Source organism: Pyxicephalus adspersus, chromosome 11 (assembly GCF_032062135.1).
Source record: "Pyxicephalus adspersus chromosome 11, UCB_Pads_2.0, whole genome shotgun sequence".
NCBI lineage: Eukaryota > Metazoa > Chordata > Amphibia > Anura > Pyxicephalidae > Pyxicephalus > Pyxicephalus adspersus.
In genome coordinates, this window is record NC_092868.1 from 50,052,026 (window position 1) to 50,067,089 (window position 15,064).

The 15,064-nt window shown below is 40.0% G+C and overlaps 1 protein-coding gene across 1 annotated transcript in view; it reads right to left on the bottom strand.

Moving 5' to 3' along the window:
- PLEKHG5 (pleckstrin homology and RhoGEF domain containing G5) overlaps positions 1–15,064 on the bottom strand; it is a 205,894-nt gene that overhangs the window by 181,378 nt on the left and 9,452 nt on the right. The gene's annotated exons all lie outside the window — the stretch shown is intronic.

Genomic DNA, 15,064 nt, shown 5'->3' on the forward strand with positions numbered 1-15,064 from the left:
GCTAGATACGATTGTTTGAGTGATGCAGGAAGTGATGTGTAAAGGAGAAAGTGTATCACAGGACAATTCACGATCACCGTACACACAATAGATAGCGAACGATCGTTGCCCAATCAGATCGTTCGTTTCCAGCAACATTCCTCGTTCATCATCGCCGTTGACCAGTCGTTGTCCACTGTTAACGATTATCGGCCGATCGGTCATTAATCATTCGTTTCCAACGATAATTATTACATGTGTGTACAAAGCCTAAGCATTGTCACCCTAGGACAGGAAGTGAATTAATGGCAGGATTACCAGGTGAATATAAATAAATGAATATAATAGGTGAAATGAAGCAGTCAAAGCATCTAAAGCTACATACATGTATCAGATAATAAGATGAATAGTTGTGCTCATCAAAAATCTGACACGTGATCGATTAGGAACAGCCGCTCTGAACTCCTATGGAGGAGCGCATAGTAGGGTGCTGCTTGTTCATCCTCCCCCTCCCCTCTCCATAGAATGGAATAGTGCTGTGTGTACAGTGCTCGCTTATCTGTCACTTGAAATGATAACGAAAAATTGCTTCCAATCCCTCATCTGACTTTTATCGGACATTTTTTCCTCCCCCAGGTCCCTTGGCAGCATTGCAAATCAACAGCTGCAGTTGTGCCCACCCCAGATGGTCCCCAATAGTCCCCTTTCTGCTGCGCCCCCTTCTGGATCCTGGTGGGACCCCACCACCAGACATTCAATAGAAAGTGCCCACATCACCCATGCATCATCATAGCATATATTTAAAGCTGGTGATTGGTTCTACAGGGAATAATATTTACTGAGTTTAATTATTATGTTCAGTATATGTATTCTTTTTTATTTTAATAAATATAAATAGTTTAATAAATATTTACACACAGTCTATGTTGTGAAAAAGGGACTTTTATAGGGCTGGGAAAAATTCTAAAACTGCCCGGGTGCTTAGAATGTTCATTTGTTTATCCTTAAACTTTTTATTTTATAAAACAAATACAATAACTAGTTACATTGTTTATCACAACATTTCCAACTAAGATTGTTCTCTCCTCCCAGTGACAACGCTGCTGTGATTTAATTGCAGAACAGACAGGGTTGTCACCCTGGTAAAAGAATTGGAATAATAAGAGATCCAGTGGCAGGATCGATAGGTAAGAAAACCATATTATAAGGAAATAAGAGAAGTCAGGGTTTTACTTTACTGAATAGAACCAAACTGATTTTCCGGCAGCCATGCACTGTGGGAGTGAGTCACCCAGACTGATTGCTCTGGTGTTTGATATTATTAATGTATGCTCTCCTATCTGGGTAAACACACAGAGACGGCCTAATTCAAGCAGCAAAGTCAGGAATAACATCTGACAGAGACTGTGCAAAATATTTATTTTAACCAGCAATGTTTTAAACAAAAATCTAACCGACTTTTATTAAAGAAAAAAAAAGGAGGGGAAGAAAGAAAGAGAGAGAGAGAGAGAGGAACACAGAGAAGAGAGAGAGGGCAACAGGAAGGGAGAGAGAATGATGGAGAGAAGAAGAGAGAAAAAGAGAGAATGGGGAAAGAGAGAAGTAGAAAGCGAAAGAGGGAGAAAGGGAAAGAGAGAGAGAGGGGGGTGAAAGAGAGAAGACAGCAAAAGATTAAGAGAGACAAAGAGAGAGAGGGGTAGGATAGAAGACAGAGAAAGATTGAGAGAAGTAGAGGGAGAGAGAAAAGAGAGAATGGGGAGAGAGAGAAGTAGCGAGAGAAAGAGAAAGAGAGAGAAAAGGAAGGGGGGGGATAAAAAGAGAGAGAGAAGAGATGAGAAGAAGAGAGTAAAAAAAGAGAAAGGGGAGAGAGAGAAGTAGAGAGAGAAAGAGGGAGAAAGGAAAAGAGAGACAGAAGGAATGTGGGGGGGGACAGGAAAAGATTTAGAGACTTAGAGAGAGAGAAAGGAGAGAATGTGGGGAGAGTGAAATAGAGAAAGGAAAAGAGAGAGAGGGGGGAAAAAGAAAAAAGACAGAGAAAGATTAAAAGAAGGGGGAGAGAGAAGGCAGGGAAAGATTAAGAGACATAGAGAGAGAGTAAAGAGAGAATGGGGAGAGAGAGAAGTAGCAAGAGAAAGGGAAAGATAGAAAGAAGGGGGGGGGCAGAAGAGAGAGAGATGAAGAGAGAAAAAAAGAGAAGGGGGGGAGAAAGAAGACAGAGAAAGATTAAGAGAAGGGGGAGAGAGGGGGGGTAAGAGAGAAGAGAAAGATTGAGAGATGTAGAGAGAGAGAAAAGAGAGAATGGGGAGAGAGAGAAGTAGCAAGAGAAAGGGAAAGAGAGAAAGAGGGAAGGGGGAGAGAAAAACAGAAGAGAGAGAAAAGAGAAGAGAGAAAAAAAGAGAGAGTGGGGAGAGAGATAGAAAAGTAGAGAGTGAAAGAGGGAGAAAGGGAAAGAGAGAGAGAAAAGGGGAGAGAGGGAGAAAGAGAGTGAGAGAAAGTAGAAAGGGAGAGAGAGAAGGGAGGGTGAGATAGAGAGAGGGGGGTAGGAGGAGAGAGAGAAAAAGAGAGAGAGACGAGAGAGCAAGAGGGAAAAATTTGGGAGAAAACAGAAAGAGGGAACGATAGAAAGTAAGAGATCGTCCTTGAAACATTCATCAAGTAAAATCCATTGTGTTGGTTTCTGTACATTGGATGAAAAGACAATGATGCCTAAAATTACCCATTTCAGCTCTGGTGCCTGCACACCACCCTGGGCCTCTATTTGGTGATAATTTGTCATTACTTGAAGAATGTACAAAAGTCTAATAACGGTCAAATAATTGTCACTGGAAATGATCTTTCATTAATATTCCGAGTGAGAGATAAATGAAGAAGCGCTGTACACACAGTGATGTTCCGTTCTATGGAGGGGGGAGGACGAGTGAGCGGCACCCTGCTGTGCTCTCCCCAGTTGAAGGCCGCTCCTGATTGGTCGTTCATCAATCAATCACAGCGGGGCACCAACACAGAAGCAGCACTTTCACATGTCCTCCTCCCTCTTTCTCCTCTGACTCCTTTAAATTCTACGAAGCTCACGTTTTTGTTTGCTTTAATCCAAAGATAAGGTAATTTTCCTTTCCTGTTGATAAATATTCCTAAAATGTTAATTGATCACCGTGACTGCTCCATTCTTTCCACTACTCGTCACCGCAATAAAATCTGTAAGAAAATACTTTGGCTGGAGGATTGTTTGGCTTCTACGGCTGCATTCCCGACCATAAAAGAGAGATGCGAGGAAAAAAAATCTGTTTTTACAGGTGATAAGATTTGTTTTAGGATTTTTGGGGGAAAACAGATTCTGAAAGTTTAAATATAGAAATGGATAGAAATAGATCTGCTCGGCTCCTGCCAGGGCCACATACAACATCCTCATCTACCTTTCACCTGCAATGCAGTGATATACATTCATACAGATTATAATAAGCTGCCCTCCAGCCGAAATTGCTTGTTTTGATTTCACTGCACACTGTAAGCATCTCATAATATGCATTAGAAGCTGCAGCAAATCCAACATAGCCTGCCATTTCCTGGCTGGAGGAGGTCCAGCTTCATCTAGCCCTTCCCTCACCAGCATGACTGTTCCTGGCTTCTTTCATTGTATGGATTTCCATTCTTCAATACAGGAGGCTCAGCATAACAAATGGAGTTATCACGTTTTGGGGAAGTTTTGTATAGCCCCTCCCACCAGCCTCGATCTGTCTGCATATCATAGAGAAGCACAAAGGCCTAGTGTTACTGATATGTAACAAAAAAGACTTCCTAGAGTATCAGTCTTGGTGAGTGACTTTGCCTAGGCTGATGTTATGCCATCAGTCTGCTGCAGGTGGCATTCCAACTTGGTAGGACTGGGTGGGGTACAGATCTCTATCAGTTATTTATAGACACAATCATAAACTTCACAGACACCAGATTTATGTGTCCGGGTCATCTCTGAGACGGCACCTTAATCCAGGAAGTAGCTGCTAACCTCGGATTGTCCCTGAACAAAGATGGTGCAATCCTTCTGGAGTGAAAAGCAGAGAAAGGCATTATCCAGGAAGAGCAGCACACAGAGGGGTATCACTGTCTCAAATCACAAAGGGGTCTGGTGCAAAATAATAAAATTACTGGAAGGTCCAACAAGGAATAAAACGATGGGAGAACAGGTTTAGTTCTCTGGCGATCATGCTTTAAAAACAGAAGAACTGCCTTGTATCCAAAATGGGGATCAGAAACTATTTGTGTGAATGGGGTAACTGAATATCATACTTGTGTAGCATACGCAGCCCATTCACCTTTAATTCACATGTTAATTTGCGCAATTACTCCACTATTTCCTGTGGGGATCTCCACTATCAAAGCAATCACAATGTGATCAACTGCACATGTAATACATCCAAATTGGCGATCAGAATCTCCATTCATGTGAATGGGGTAACTGATTGCCATACTTGTATAGCATACGCAGCCCATTCACCTTCAATGCGCACGTTACCTTGTGCAATTACTCCACCATTTTCTATGGGGATCTCCACTATCACAGCAATCACAGTATGATAAACTGCACCCAAGTGCCAGCCAATAGTAAACAGCGGCAGTCATACATAAAATTGGTGATCCAGTTTATATAACAGGGATCAGCCAGATCCCCTTTTATAATCATTCTTCTTTTGTTAAGGGGGGATCCGAAAAACAAAACTTGCTGTGTTAATAATGACAGATTGCATTATATGTAATTTTTAAGATTTTTCCCAGAGTTCCATTTTATTATGTCAGATTTCAGGTTTCCATTTATTATATAACACATCAATCAAGCGGATGCAGAACCCTAATCCCCCAGATCTTTTTATATTTGTGTTTCCTGTCCTAAAATATGTCATTGAAGAAAGAGAATGAGGAAAGAAGGAGCAGAAATGCCATTAATAATGAATGATTTTACATCTGTGGATTGCATAATTTATAATGCTGGGAAGACGCTGAATTATCTTTGCTGAAGGTGACACACATGCCGCCACCATGACTTTTCCTGGGAGGGGGATAGGATAGGATTGTATATGGAGGGTGTGCTGTATAGGGACCTGCATTTAAATTCCTAGCCTAATCATGAATGGGGGTGTTGGTGCATTAGCAATGCATTTAGCATGCCCCCCCCAACTGCTGCATGCAACAGAATATGTTTTTATAAATTGACATGACTGTCGGCATACCAGATTGCTTTATATTAGCACTAAAACAGAATTTTAAACACATAGGAGTTTAAAATTTTATGTAATATTTATTTATTAAATAAAGCTCCATACTATCAATAGTATAGACATAATAAAAGTATTTAATTATAAATACTATTATATAAATAAATGTATGTTTCTATTAAACATGTAAGCATACACTGCATATACTTGAGTATAAGCCTAGAAAATCTTGGTTTATTTTCAGGTCACACCTCAAGATGGCACTGTGTTTTTTACATGAAGATACATCACTATCTTATTGATGGCCAATAATAATACAGAAAATCATTTAAGAGCAAATCATAACCAACTTAAAAGTACAGTATACTTTAACATGTAAAAAGAGGGAAAAAAGAATTGAGCCCATGTGATTTTCATTCTTAGTAAATGTTTTTAAATTAGCACACTATGAATGCATGTATTCACATTAATTTTACTGGCATTTCTGTTAATTACTGTTTCCAATGTTAGCAGGTATAACCTTATTTTTTGCTCTAGGTTTATATTTGAGTCAATGTAGATTTCCTGTTCTTTAGGCTCAGTTTATATTTCAAGCATAATAATCTATATCTGGTGTGTGTATATATATTATATATATATATATATATATATATATATAAATATATATTTCTGATCATTTGATTGGCTCACTGCAATTATCAACTATTTTCCTTTATCGTAACGCTGGAAGTGATCATGTGACTATCAAAGGTTGGATCCCCCACTCAGTACAAATAGGGGCAGGTAGGTATCTGCAAGAAGCTAATGTTAAATCCTAACTCCAGCTTCATTCTTTCCCCAAATGGCTGCAATCCCTGAGCACCCCCCCCCTCCTTTTCTAACCACTGTCAAGGACCCCTTGATACTTTTTTAGCTAGTTTTCAATATTATGTAAAACATGCTTTTATGGTTTCCCGAGCCCGATCCCCTGATGCTGTAGGTCTAGGGGTGGACAAAGGGTGGTGCAAAGCATGCCACTGAACAAGAGACCAGGACCCTCATGGGGGCCCTAAGTCAGTTCTGCCCAGGGACCTATTGTTGGCTATGTCCACCGCTGCTTAGGTTCCTCCTAGTTGCGTGAATCTACAGCCAAGTAAAGTCATAGCTTCCATACATTGTCCCCTGACAGGGTCTGTCTAACTGAAACATAACTGCCACAATGGTAGCGTGATAATCGGTTTGTCTCAGGCCCACTAAGACACGGCGGGTCCAAATAATAAAAAGTAAAATGTAATTACTAGGAATTTCATTTACCAGCTCCCTTTCATCTCCAAATTATTCTCAGAAAGAATGTGCAGAGGGAATTTAGGATGAAACAGAACAAGGTCTCCCAGCAATCCTTTTGATGTTTTAGTAATACTGTGTCACACGGATAAAAGGAGAAATTACATGGAGATCCAGGAGGGAATAACCATGAGCCCAGATTTACTTGTTGTAATATTGTTTCAAATATAAGGGTGGTAGAGGGGTCAGAAAAGATTTGGCATCTCCGAAGCTTGGGTTGGAAGGCTGTGTGTAGATCAGGGCAGATGAGCTCCCCGTGTTAGGATTTCAAGATTTCAACCAAGGTTATCAAGTTGTTATTTGGGAGAAAATCTTTTAAGGTGGGGAGGCATGAGCGAGCTTTGGATGTTATTAGAAGGAAAGCTTTTTATATTGAATCAGAATAAGAAACAGGCTGGGGATGAGAAATTGTGGCGATTTCACGAGCATAGGTCATGTGCAAATTATATACCAAGTCTTCTGTATTGGGCAAGACACTTGGGAAACGGGAGCACCTCCTCACCTTCTGCAATTTATTGAGGAATGAATGTTTGATTCCTTTAGGGCCAGTTCAGATGGGCATGAAGGATCTCATACTACCCATACGTACCCACAACTGCCTATGGTGAATTAATGGGGGCAGTGGTAAGTGGTTTGTTACCAGTTCGTTATAAAATTTTTAAACGCTGGTTCATTAAAAACCAAAGGTTGGGACAACCAAGTGCCTGGCAAGATGCCAACTGCCTGGAACCACACAGGAACCGCTGTTTCTATCATTTGGCCATCATCAACCCTTAGGGCTCACCTTTTCCAGTTGCCCCTGCTGCTGTCATGTGACTTGTAATGTCACAACCAAAACTTTGTAAAGATCTGTGTATAGTGGATTTAGGAGTTTCTGTATGGTCTTCACAACAAAAAATGATTTTACTGCACCACAAGAATAGTACTTCCATTACGCTATACCATAAATGAGTTAGGAAATGCAGCCAATCAGGTATTCTGCATTCACATGTTCTGATAAGGAACATAAAGATGACCTCATTGGTCCTTCACTATCCAATCAAAGGCTGAGGGTATGGAAGGTCACCCAGCCGTGTTGGTGGACTGCAGTAGAAAAAGGTCAGCTCACCAGCCCAGCTTATCTAGCTGTCAAGACTGCAAAAATCTCAGAATGGGACATAAATATCATTTGATGGATCCGATATCCTTCGGCACGCAATACATTTTTCATGCATGTATTTAAACAGTGTTTTTAGCTTTTTTTTCAAGAGTTTAGGTATACAATATAAGTTTTCCTGGGTTATATTTACTGTTTGCTTCTAAGCTAGGATGATTCATCTTCAATATTTATTTTGCCAATGAAGGGACATCCAACATTTAGAATAGGCAGCCAATAAAAGCATTTGTTTTGGGGTCAACTGTCTAAATTCCCCTACTTTTGGGAGATTTCCTTGCATTTCCTGTTCTGTTTTTAGCACAGAAAGTAAAGAGAAATCTCACCTTTGGGATACACACACCTCCCTAATACCAAATGTTATATATTTTCTAATTTTTCAATCCCAGCAAGCAAACATTAAATATTTTTACGACTTCATTCCAGATTTTATTCTTCCCTAGCTATGCGCATATTGAGAAGCTTGTCGGCCCACGGGATGCGCTTGTTTGCGATGCAGACAATATCCGACTGTACCCGACTGCGGTACAAAAGGACCTCACATGGCTGTGGCTGGTTATTAATGGGCACAGACATGATACATTTTCATTTTTCTGCCCTTTCATGAATTATACTTCAAGCAAACAAGAACGGCTTTCATGGGAGCAATCGAAGACAAAAGACCAAAGCGGAGGCAGAGGAAGAAGACAGCACAAATGCTTTCATTGACGCAACAATTACCGGGATCGTACGTTGTGAAAGCAAAGCTTTTCTCTTTTGTGGTATAAAGCAGAATTCAGTATTCACTATAAGATGACCGAAATCAGATTCAATATGAATAACGAGATGATATAAAAATAATAACAGGACTTGATAAAGATGAACCTTCATTCTGTAAAATCTCAACTGCTGTCAATCCATAAAATTCACCGGTCCTTTTTTTTTTTTTTTTTTTTTTTTTTACTAGTTTTAAATTGGAAACAATAACACCTGGTCCAGACAATTACCTTGGTGGGGTAGAGTGAAAACACTGATTCAGAATATCATTTATTATGATTTTCAGTCAAACTACTGGGTTTGGAAAAGGAAAGCCCCAGTCTCCACTAACAAGATTTCCCTCACTTATTCAAATTCAGTTTCTTTCTCACTTTGGAGAGATTTGCTGTTGTGTCTCTAAGACAGAGGTGAAATGAAATCTATCCAATGGACACAGTGCAAAAAAAAGTAATTTTAAGTTTTTCTCCCTATTCGACTCTGCTAAAGACATAATTTAAAGTGAACCTGTACAGTGCAAAACAATAAAAGTTAGTCTTCTTTGTTCCACCACCACCAAAAATGAACAAAATGCCTGGTATCCCCAGAAGCAATTGAAATATTGAAACAAATTGTCGTAAACATCACCCAGTTTTGCCATATCCTTCGAGGACAAGTCTGCATTCCCTCTCATTGTTTCCTGATTGTAAGCTCTTCGGGGCAGGATCCTCTCCTCCTCCTGTGTCACTGTCTGTATCTGTCCTTTATTTGCAACCCCTATTTAATGTACAGCGCTGCGTAATATGCTGGCGCTATATAAATCCTGTTTAATAATGATAAAATAATAAATTGTTCCACCCACACATCTGTGCCACAGTTACAGTTTTCTAGCCACAAAGCTCTGCAGTGGCTGTGCACCTAAAAGAAATTGCTGACAACTGCAGGAAAGAAAAATTTAGTTTTTTGAAAGAAGAAGCAAGCAAAGTATCTTCTAGCAACTTGTGAAGACATGTCCATGTTTCATTTTTGTTTTTCACTTTGAAGAGACACGGTCACTGTTCCCATTCAGGGTAAAGTGATGGCCAAAGAGACCAATTGATATTCCCCTTGCCAGCGCCCCCTTGGGTTGGGTAGCGTTGAACACTAAGGGGATCAGTGATGTCGGACAGCCAGTGATTGACTGCTAGACCTGAGAGCTGTCAGGTATGAGGAAGTAATATGGTTCCCCCATAGCCAGAAGAACCACGCATTTTTGCTAAAGCATTGGTAAGGTAAGTATCAGTGGGCTGGCAAAAGAGGAGGAAGACTCCCTCATTTGCTCTGATTGGGGGTCCCTTTAACCTGCATGATGCATCAGGAAACAATTCTCACAATGGGCCTGATTTATTAAAGTTCTCCAAGGCTGGGGAGGATACACTTTAATCAGTGAACCTAGGTGATCTAGCAAACCTGCAATGGATCTGGTCCAGGATTGAAAACATTTATTAACATATATCAAATGACTTTTAAGAAGTCCACTTCAGGTTTACTGATGAAAGTGTATCCTCTCCAGCCTTGCAGAGCTTTAATAAATTAGGCCCAATGTGCACATTGTAAGACTTAATACTGTCTGCTCTTATTCTGCTGTTGGAAACAATCTTTCACAATCATTTCAATTGACAGGAGTGCTATAAACACATTGCTGTTCTATGGAGAATAGAGGGAAGAAGGATAAGCAAGAATAAACCCGCTACGCTCTACTCCACTGGTTCTCTGTGCTCTCTTTCCACATGCTCATTTATTGATTCGCCAGGATGAACTGATGAATGACGTCGGAGGTCCATTCTCTCATTCTAGTTTTTTGCTCCAGATGATTACATCTATTCTCAGGCAACAATAATCTAGTGCAGGGTTGCCCAACAGGTGGATCGCGATCAATTGTAAAGGCAACGCAAGTAGATCGCCGAGCCCTGGCTTTCAAAATAAACTCTACCTGGCACAGGAGTTAATAAGTCTAAGTTTTTGTTGTTGGTAGATCATTTTGACTTTGTCATTTTAAAAGTAGCTTGCAAACCAAAAAAGTTTGGGCACCCCTGATCTAGCGTGTGTACGTAGTTTTTATGCCATAATGGTTAATAACATATCTGGACAGGTCCTCTTTAACGATCCAGACTGCCCAGTCTTTTGCAGATGTTCCCAACTATAACAGCTTGTTGAGCAAATACAACTTTTGGTGCAGCCAAGGATCAGAATTACCACTAAATCTCTGCCTGCCTTTCAAGATGAATTATCTTATCAGCTATATTAAAGTAAATATTGTCAGTAGCTGAACGGAGCTTTATACTGGAGGACAGAACGGGAGCTTCAAAACCCTCTCACAAAGACCATTCTTCATCTGGGTCTTGACACCACTTGAACATCGCCAAGGCGGTAGAGCAGGCCCGAATTAATCACTGCTGCACTGGCAGGTGTCCATGATAGAAATCTTTTTTTTGATTTTCTGCGATTAGGCTGAACCCAAGCTACTTAACAAGGTTAGATATTGTGTATTACAAAGCCAAGTTCATTTCTTATTTATGGCCTTTCATACAAACTCAATTTCTTTTGTCATATGATAAAATCACTACAATGTGCTGTCAAGGAATGTGTGTGGGCTACTTTATCTACAGAATTACTTTTTACCCTTATAGACCACCAGACATGAAAAAGGAGGGGTTCATGGTTCCTTAAGTATGCAGAGTCTTGTGACTCCTCTAATCATTGTCATGCACCCATCCAGCCACCCCCTTCCTGCTGATTTTAAAAATCGTATTTTGCAAATGTTAATTCTAGGTGCTGCTCTTTGTACATCTGCTACCATAGGCACTGGCTCATGCGAAATGGATTTGTCATGGATAATGTAGGATGAAATTGAAGAAAAGAAAAATTATATATATATATTTATATATATATATATATCGCCCTAGTATTACAGTTACCATCCAAAAACAGCTGGGTGGTTACTGAAAAGTGCTGGGTAGTTCATCCAGTTAAAAGGAGCTGGGGGTAACACTGATATATATAGAAGCATTGATTACATAACACTGGGGAACACATTTTTTGTTGAGTTAGATCTTTTACTTGTTTTTATTAATTTTTGGATGGTAAATACCAATTTTTACGATACAGGGTACCCTCCATTTTTGTAAAAAATCATAAACATTTTACATACAATGAAAAAATAATGAAATAATAACTTGAATGTATTGTTTATTTAAAATTCTTTTATTCATACAAAAGATTTATTGTTACTCTATGGCATTTTTTTTTTACAGTAAAACATTTGAAAATGAATTGGGTAAACGGTAAGGTAAACATTTTAAGCTTATAGCTTTTCCTGGAGTGTTCAGTATCAGGACAATCCTGCCGGATGCTCCAACAATAGTCAGCCATCATATGTACTTACCATTCACCCTGATACCATCCTTCAAATGACCTTCAAATTTTGGTGAAATCATTCACCTTGCTTATCAATGACTGCACCAAGGTTTTCCAGGAAGTTAGAAAGATGGTTATGCAGAAAAGGCACCTTGATGCTCATATTGCAACCAACCATTGTGTAGCTCTTCAAGAGTTTCTGGACAATTTCTGTGTAATTATTTGCTAGTGTGTTTCCAAAAAAACCCTTGACAATGGCTTTGAATGATAACCAAGCATTCTTTTTGACTTCTGACATTGTCCTGATGAAATGTTCATCTTTGATGAGCTGCCGAATCTGTGGCCCGTCAAACACACCGGCCTTTTTTTCTTCAAGTGACAGGCTAGGAAAAGCCAAATTAGGTACTTGAAGCAGTCTCCTTCAGTTGGCAAAGATTTAACAAACTGCTTCATCAGACCCAGTTTCATGTGTCGAGGCGGGAATATAATATTCTTTCTATCAACAAGTGGCTCATGTAGAATGTTTGGATACCTGGTTTTAGAGCAGATTTTGGAGGCCAATTCCTTTCCACCCAATGCCTCTCACGAGCTCTGCTGTCCCACATGCACAGATACCAGGGACACTTGGTGTATCTGAGTTGCTGACCAAGAAGGAAGCATACCATTTTAAGGTCAACACAGATGACCCAATTGTGTTGGTGATTTTGCAACAATTGAATGACTCCCTTTATGTCTGCATATTCTTCACAAAGAGAAACTGAATGGCCAATTAGGACTGACCCAAATTTATTGCCATTGTAAAGGAGGACACACTTTAAGCTCCACTTTGAGCTATGGATGAATAGTTGCCATTCAGTTGAGATAAAGATTGGAATTCCCAATTTCTCCATTTAACCAGGCATGTTATGGCAATACAGAAAGCCACTGTGAGTTCTAAAGTACCGCAGAAATACAATTTCTCTGGTTCGAAAGTGCGATACCTTCATTCCGTTTTTCTCAAGCAGTCTTGATGCTAGGAGTTCTGAAGCCTCCTTCGATAGGCCCAAATCACATGCCAAATCACTCAACCCATGCTGATCAAATCCCTTACGAACAGAGTCCTTTTCAATTTCAAACTCTTTATCATTGTTGTCAACTAGTTCATCACCATATTCGTGTTCTTCAAGAGAGGGTAGTGTAACGAAAACCTGGCACTGGGATTTCATCTGAATGAGCCACTGGGCAAATAGACGAAGGTATACTTGATGGTACATTTATTTTTCTTGTAATAGTCAGTGAAATGATCTCCTGGCTTTCGCCAAACCATAGGTATACCAAATGGCATCTTATCAAGTAAGTTCCCTTTGTCAACATCCATAAACCTCCACACACTGTTTGCTCATCCTATTAGGGGCCCAAGACTTAAGCTGCGTACACACCTGCAATTTTTCTCGTTGGAAAGGATCTTTCACGATCCTTTCCAACGAGAAAAGACTGCACGATGCATGAACGATGCTGTACATACAGCACCGTTCATGCTCTATGGAGAGGGGAGGGGGAAAGCGACAGAGCGGCACCCTGCTGCGCGCTCTCCCCTTCCCTTTCATTAGGATCGGTCGTCGTCCATCGTCCATGGATCCGCCAGGACGGTTGTCGGACGATGGACGACGACCGACTGTACACACGGCAGATTTTCGCCCGATAATTGGCCGATACCGATTATCGGGCGAGAAAAATTTGCCGTGTGTACGCAGCTTTATCTTGATCACCAAGTTTAACTTTGAAATATGCCAAATAGACTTGCTCTACAAATGTGCTGATGTGCCACAGATATAACAAAATGAATCAGGGTTGTTTTAAGCACTTACGACGAGAAACAGCAGAAGCAGACATGATCTGAAAGAAAGGAAATACGTGTGAAAGTGGAAAAATAAATTTTGCTTATTCACAATGTAGCGTAGTGCACAACCTCTGACCACACTGTCTTGCGAGTAAATGAATAGCCAATACAAATCCACGCTACAGTAATCGCATTATTATAAGCAGTGGAAAAAAATCCTGACGTGATAGAAGACAATTAACTGCACTTTCAGAATCAGCATACCTATTTTAGCGTAAATAAGCTTAAAAATTGAAGTCAACAAAAAATTTGTTCAAAATTGTTCCCCAGTGTAATGTACCAAAGGATTCACAGAGCACTATGAAGACACGCCATAGTGCCTGTTACCCTTCAGACACTCCATTTCCAAAATAAAACTCCATGGGAGTTATTCATGTGTGTAATGGCACACCAAGAACTACTACAAGGAAAACACTGCAATACCGACACAAAGTGAATGCTTTCTGGAGGATCCATACAGACCACAAGACATGAAAAAAGAGGGGTTCACAGTTTCTTAACCATACAAAGTCTTGTAACTGCTCTTATCAATGTCATGCACCCACCCAGCCACCTCCCTGCCTTTACATTGAAGCTGTGGCTAGGTTTGGTGTTTGGCTTTCAATCCATGCCAAAGCCAACCAAAACATTAGTCATTAGGTCCAAGATAAATAAAGTTGAACCTTGCCCATGTTCGGTGATTAGATTCAGCACTAAGCCATATACAATACTTGTCATTGACAAATATAGCAGATGGGATCTAGGGACACAGCAGGTATTGTAAAGTTCAGTGAATTTGGCACCAAGATTGATTGAGCCTAATGCTACATAGTGTTGGTAGAAATTTCCGCTGTCATTGACTTCAATAGGATTAGAATTTGGAAAAAAAACAACCCGAACATAGAGGTCAATTTGGGTGAACAAGGCAAATTCAACCAACCCTTCCCGTAGTCAATCATCAAGCATTCATATACTGTATCTATTTATTCTTAACAAGCATAGTGCATGAGCATTGTGCCACAAGATTTGAGATCCTGAGCATACACAACACTCAGTGACATTAGGTTTTTATTGCCTTCTCTGAGAATTTATTTCAGGGGGTAGGGAGGAAGTGCAACAAATGCTTAAATATTTCCTTAATTGTAATTCTTTTAGAGAATTGTAGATTGCCCCTATAGTGGCTAACCATCATTCAACCTCTCTGAACAAACAACTGCTGAGATACACTGAACCACACAATGGCCTTTTTGTGCTCAGTCAGTCAAACATGACTGGTAGAGTCTATTCTTGAACATTTTACAATCTTTGTGCAACACTACAACACAAATGAGCCAATATGGCTGCCATAGTAGACATGGTAGACAAAATTGCAAGCTATACAAAAAAATAAGGTTTTTCAAACAATAATACACAATT